Here is a 7,093-nt window from a genome sequence, read left to right as displayed (position 1 = left end):
TACAAAGCAACACTGTAGCTTATGAATTGTTTTAAAAGTCAATTAATATTCATCTATTGTCACAATGACAATAAACCACAATGAAATAAAAGGAGAGCAAAAAGTTCAGTGTGGCACGGTTGGCTTATCTTAGATCAATTAGTTCCATCATTGTACACAGTTTCAAATATCAAGCAAGCCACTTAGTGGCAAATGTGTATGTGTGTTTGATTTCCATTTGTTTGTGAAGCAGCTATTTTACTCTTGCACTGTAATAAATTGAAGGGAAATTAAGATAATGCTCCCCCCTATTGCTATTCAACTACCTCTATATGCTTGATTTCTTTCTAGGGGTTCCCTTCTTCCAAATCTGTACAAAAAAGTTTCAGCACATTTGTGTTGTAAGAGCAATGTGACATAGACAGTCTCTGTGAAAGTTGTTTATTCATTAAAAAAGGTTTCTATTGTCTCACTTTGTATCTAACAAAATTGTGCTCACACCTTAGGAAAAGAATTACCCAACTAGCTTCACTGTCATTTTCTTAGAGGCTGATAGAGAGGAAAGCTATGGGAATGTCCATTTTGTTCTTGTTCCTCATGGGTGTAATACATTTCACTGGAAAATCCTTTAAGGAACTGTGGGTATAGCTTTGTGGTATACTGCTTAGCCTGCATGAGCCCCTGGGTTCTAGCCCGAGAACTTCAATAAAAAAAGAGCCTTTAAGGGAACAGACCTGGCATTCAGACAACAAGCTCTTATGTATATGGCAGCAAAGCAGATATGAACAGATTAATGTGATATATATTATGAAACATTGGCCAAATTGTTTAAAAACCACTAGAAAACCTTGTTATTTGAAGAATTATGTTGAAGTATTTTTTTCAATAATTTGCCCTTGGTTTATTTGTGAACCCAAACATATTGCATTCACTTAAAGCAGAGCATACCACCCACTATTTTCTTTAGCATTATAAAATGTTCACGAATGCAAGCTACCTGTTTTTATTTTAATTAAATGTTTTAAAGTCAAGTGTCCCCCCACCATATGCTGGGGATAAATCCAGGGCCTCACATGCTAGGCAAGCACCCTGCCACTGAGCTATATCCCCAACCCAGCATGAACCTCTTGACAGGAAAATGGTAAAATTTACTGGAACAATGAGAAATACTGACCCAGCTGACCACAGCAAGAGAGAGTCGGCGACATCCGATCTTCTTTACAGTACTGATTTTTGTCTCATGTCTTTGATGGCTTATACAAGTTCTCTTTTATGACTAAAGAAAAAAGGATATGGGAATGAGGCAAATAAAAATTAAGTGATAAGCCAGGTACAGTGGTGCGTGCCTATAATCCCAGTTACTCAGGAGGCCAAGGCAGGAGGATTGCAAGTGGGAGGTCAGCCTGGGCAACATGGCAAAACACAATCTCAAAAAAATTAAAAAGAAATGATCCAAAATTTCACTTGGACCAGAACTTGTTCTATACAACAACAGGACCTCTGGGGTTATCAAGAAAAATCAGAACTCCAGCCCAACTAGGCCCCAAGGGGAATGCTTTGCTGTTGAACTTTCCCCTTCTGTGCCTGGGCTGCCATTCCTGGTTCTCATGAGATACAATACACTCAAACCAAAGGCACAAACTTCCATCCAAGACAAATCTTCCTTCTAGAATGTCTGCATAACTTTCTTTCTGAATTGGGCCATCTAAGAAGGTCCTATTTGCGTTATTCCTTAGGCCTTGAGAAAACCAAACCTAGTGCTTTCTGCTTCTTGTCCTCTGGGATCCACTCTGGTTCCTTTGAGTTCTCCAGGGTCAAAGATGCTTCTCTAGGAGGTACTTTTAGTCACAAAATGAGATTTGAGCAATAGAAGGAGAGGGGAAATGCCCTAAATCAAAACTTCCCCTTCTTAACTTAAATGATTTCTTCACTCCTGGGAGGGGCTGAGGTAAGATGGGAAGGGACTAGTGTCAATACTCCTCATATTGACTTCTGGGTAATGCTGAAACTTCTTAGGCAGAATTGTCTGTGGTCAGCTAAATGTAGAGCTATGGCCTAATCAAGCAACTGCCTCCATATAGCTTAGCTCCCTGTTCCCATCCTTTCCAATTTTTGATGATTGATGTTCACATTTCAACCTACATGCACATTGACTGGCCATTATTGTTACCTGTCCACTTGTGCACATCTAGTACCAAATGTCATTGGTGCTTTAGAAAATCCTGAAAAACATTTTCTTCTATTTATTCAATTTTATTTATTCAAGCTCCACAAATTATACCTCCTTTCACAACACTATTTACCTTCCATGAAGTCAACATCAACAATTTCTGGATCACTCAAGTACAGTATAATTGAGTCCTGAAATAGCCCATTTGCCCTAAATCCATTTTCACTATAAATACCTTTCTTATCTTGGACTTTAGAAGTACATTATGGGGACATTCAAGACAGCCATGGGAACAGAGAAGACTACAATCCTTTTGTCCCATCTGGATATCTATTGCTACTCCCAGCAGACAACTCACTTCTCAGGACCATGTATTCCTTCTATAAAATCAAATGAACAATTTCATAAAGGGCCAGTGTTTAGGGTTGGAAGAGTGTTGTGTCCACAAGTGGAGTTGCACACTTCTGCTTAAATTGTCTATCATGTTGAACTCCCATTGGAGAGGGAGACGGATGGATGGAGGGAAAGAGGAAGGAAAGGAAGAAGGAGAAATAGACAAAAGGGTTATGGAAACTGCCAATTGTGATAACTAAAGTGGCTATATCTTCATCTCCTGGGCAAAACTTCATGTCTTCTTCCCACGTAGTAAACACTCAATGGACATAATATGTGAAGGAGTTCTCTATTCCCATATTATAAATGAGTGAACTCTAGCTCAGGGTGCTTATGTAACTTGGCTACAGTCTACTGATTAAAACCTGGGCTAAATCCTGCATGGATTCCAGAGCCCACCCATCACTTTTCTTTCTTTTTTTGTGGTGCTAGGGATTGAACCCAGTGCCTTGCACATGCTTGGAAAGTGCTCTAACACTGAGTCAGATCCACGATCTAGAAATGGAAGCATTTTATATTCACAAGAAGAGCTATACATCCCAGTGCCACAGACCCAGGAGAACAAATCAGCTCATAGATACCTGTGGAGAACTTCAAATCATGATGACAGCAAAACAGTAGCAACCATGTACTGAATGCTAAGTATGTGTTGGCCACTCTGCTACACATTATTTTATTTAGTCCCGAGGAAGGTGCTATTATCCATGTTTGACACAGAAGGACACTGTGGCTCAGAAAAATAAAGTAACTTTTTCAAGATTGTAGCTAGGAAGCAGGGAGGCTAGCTTGGAATCCAGGTTGTATGACCTCACAGCCATTGTTTTGACTGCAAGTTAGGCTGCCTCCCATGAAGGCTGCCATTCTCCTCACTACGCAGACTGACTCCTAGCATATTCTTTCTAATTCTAGCTCTCCAAAGACTTGATACCTCTTGTGTCATTGGGGCCTTTCTCCATGAGGGCCTCTCTCCCTAATGACTACAAATGCAGGGCCCCATGATAGTCAATACAGTTTTCCCAGCTTACTCTTCTCCCTACACACCTCTATGGTTGCTTTGATTCTTTGTTATTCTTTGAAAAAAATGTAATATAGCTTTGGAGATTCAAAAGAAATGTTTGAGGTAATAGATGTGCTAGTGACCCTGATTTGAATTATATAATGTATACATATATTGAAACATCACATTGTACCCTGACATGATTAAGTGTCACAACCATAGAATTGAAAAGATGTACCCCATTTGTGTGCAATGAATGAAAATGCAGTCTGTAAAAATAAAAAAATAATTTAAAAAATAAAAAGAAAATTTAAAAAGGCAAAATAAGGGAAAAAGGTCAAAAGCTACAACCTAATTTTTTTTCTGGAGTCATACACCCCAGAGCTGTGTATGACTGTACACAGCTGAAGAGGCTGTAACAAATGATTTAGTCTGGCTTCCTGTTTACAACCAGTAGTTTTGCCCATGTTGTGGATAAGAGAACTGTGGTTGCATAACACAGTGTTCAAGGTCATTCCATGAATTAGTAGCCAAAATGAGACAAGAGCCTCAAATCTGATGGGTGCTCAACACACTAGAGGAAGATCTCAGATGCCTCTTTTCATTCCATCAGAGGTCAAATGGGCCTTCTTGGAGATGGAACTTTTCATTGGTGTTTTATTCAGCTTTTGTATTGCCACTGTGACCACAAGACCTGACAAGAACAATTTTAGAGGAGCAAAAGTTTATATGGGGCTTGTGGTTTAAGAGGTCTCAGTTTATAGGTGACTGATCCCACTCCTCTGGCCCAGAGGTAAGGCAAGACATGATCACAAAGGTGTGTGGTGGAGAAAAACAGTTGGGAACATGCCACCAGAAAACAGACTTCCTTTGACACAGACCAACTATAAAACCCAAAGGCACACTGCCAGAGACCCACTACTTCCTGCTACCCTCTACCTGCTTACAGTTACCACCCAGTTAATCCCTATCAGGGGATTAGTGCACTGATAAAGTTAAGGCTCTCAGAACCCAATCATTCCACCTCTAAAATTTCTCGCATTGTTTCACATATGCTTTGGGGGCCACCTGATATCTAAACCATAGCAATTGGGAAGAATAAAGGATTTGAAGTTCTGGGGGCTCCCATCTCCCACAGAATTGTTTTAAAGCAGCTATAGCATAACTGGAAAGGCTGAAATGGGGAGTATTCCTTCTGACACCTCCCCACCCACTTCCCTTTAGATCACTTTTCTATTCTGGGAGCTTTTCTTCCCCAAAACCTGCTGCTTGGGGGAAACCTGTACCACCACACGTAGAAGTCTCAGTTGATGGATCTGAGGCAGGCTGCTTTAGCTGGGCAAAGGAGCCCTTAATCACCATCTCTGCCAACTCAGATAACCTTCCACCCCCAGTCATGTCATCATGGAAGGAGTTGGGATCACCATCCCAGCTAGGAATAAAATTAGATTTGGGGACCCTGATCCAACATGGATGGCCCTGCAACCCACAATGCTTTCAACTACATTAATTCATTCATAAATTTATCAAATATCAGCAAGTAAAGTGTAGAGGTACAGAACACAGACTCTAGAGTTAGACTATATAGGTTAGAATCTTGCCTACATTGCTTTCTACCTGTGTGATCATTGTGTGTGTGTGTGTGTGTGTGTGTGTGTGTTACTAGGGATTGAACTCAGGGACATTTGACCACCGAGCCACATCCCCAACCCTATTTTGTATTTTATTTAGAGACAGGGTCTCTCTGAGTTGCTTAGCACCTCGCTTTTGCTGAGGCTGACTTTGAACTAGTGATCTTCCTGCCTCAGCCTCCTGAGCCGCTGGGATTATAGGCATGTGCCACTGCACCTGGCCTGTGTGATCTTAAGTCATTTAACATCTCTGTGTTTCAGTTTCCACATCTATAAAATGATGGCAATAATAGCATCTATCTCATAGGGTTGTTGCAAGGATTAAATGATATGGTGCTTATCAAGTTCCAGCTCACAGAACTCAACAAACACTAGCCTACCTATAGTCATTAATTACCTAGTAGATCACAGTTTTCTTCTCATCATTTTGATTTTACCAAACTTGGCTCTTATTGGCACTTCATCAAAACATTTTGGGATTTGATTTTCAAATGCGAGATCATACAGATGCTAACTACAATCTCCCTCCTCCAGATAGGCATGCACAATCTTTTAAATAGAAGCCAAGAAGCAAGAAATGTCAAGGCTAGTTCATAGACCTATCAAGGGGCTATTCTGTTTCTATCTTTCCTTAATGTGTTTAAAGCCCCATAATGAAATAGCATCATAAAGAAAAGGCAGGTAACCCAGTCTTCCCTTTAGGATGCCAGATGCCTGAAAGGGAGAAGCTTCATGGGTCACAAGATCTACAAGGCTATGAATCCACAGATGAAGGCATTTTTTTTTTTTTTTTGCAGTGCTGGGGATTGAACCCAAGGCCTTGTGCTTGCAAGGCAAGCACTCTACCTACTGAGCTATCTCCCCAGCCCTGAAGGCATTTTTTTAAGATGGGAAAGAGGAATTCTAGTGTTCATGACTACCTCAAGGTATAAATGTGAAGATGCTCGCCAGAGGTGTTTCCACCTATAGGAACTGCCAGGAAAATAGAGGCTCAGCCACAGCGGTCTTAGTCCAGACTCCACAAAGGCATTAATGCCTCCCATCATTCCCTTATTAGTAGAACATGTGTTCATAGGACCCAGATCATAAGTTAGGCACTGGGCCACAGAGAGGAATACAACACTGTGCCTGCCCTTGAGAGGATCACAACCTAGGGAAGAAAACACAGATTCATCTGCCACAGAGAACATGGTGGAAGCTTAGCAGAAAGGCACATAATCCTGCATGGGGAGGTGTACAGGGAAGATTCCAAGGAGGAAGCAGTGCAGGAGCTGAATCCAAAAGAATGAGACATTTTCCAGATGAATGAGTAGAGAAGTTATGAGGAACATTCCAGGCAGAAGGAGCAACACATGAGAAGAGTCTAGTGTTCCATAGAAAGAGTACTCACCAATCATGTGGAACACTATAAGCAGTTAGCCTGGTAGAACACTGGGCTAAAGACATGGCAGTTCCTGACAGAGAAGCAGGGCCCAGTTTCTTAAGCAGCTTGGCTCCAGAGAGGTTTGTGAAGCAGATCTTTGGGTGAGGGGAAAAGGGCCAGTCTGTGAGAACCGAACTTGCTGGTCAAGTCACTGGGTAACCACCATGGGATTCCTCTCAGCACAGCTGGGTACCTGCTGCTGGACCCAAGGACTTGGACCAGAGGAAGAGAAATGGGGTTGGTGGAGTGGTGATGTGGACATTATTTTTGTAGTATTGGGGATATGGACATTTTCTGAAGATTGTTCTGAAACAGGGAGACTGGTTGTGCAGTGGGGAAAGAAAGGAGTTGCCATAAATGGAGTAGAGAGATGTGATTTATACAATCTGAAAGCTTTGGGACCATAAACCCAGATGAATCTCCCTACCTTGATCAACCAAACACAACAGGGATCTGGCTGCCGTGTGCTGGAGCTGGCTCATATTGGCTTATGATAGCCA

Source organism: Sciurus vulgaris (genome assembly GCF_902686455.1).
Source record: "Sciurus vulgaris genome assembly, chromosome: X".
Taxonomy (NCBI): Eukaryota; Metazoa; Chordata; class Mammalia; order Rodentia; family Sciuridae; genus Sciurus; species Sciurus vulgaris.
The sequence above is the reverse complement of the archived record's forward strand: the minus strand, read 5'-3'. Positions refer to the sequence as shown.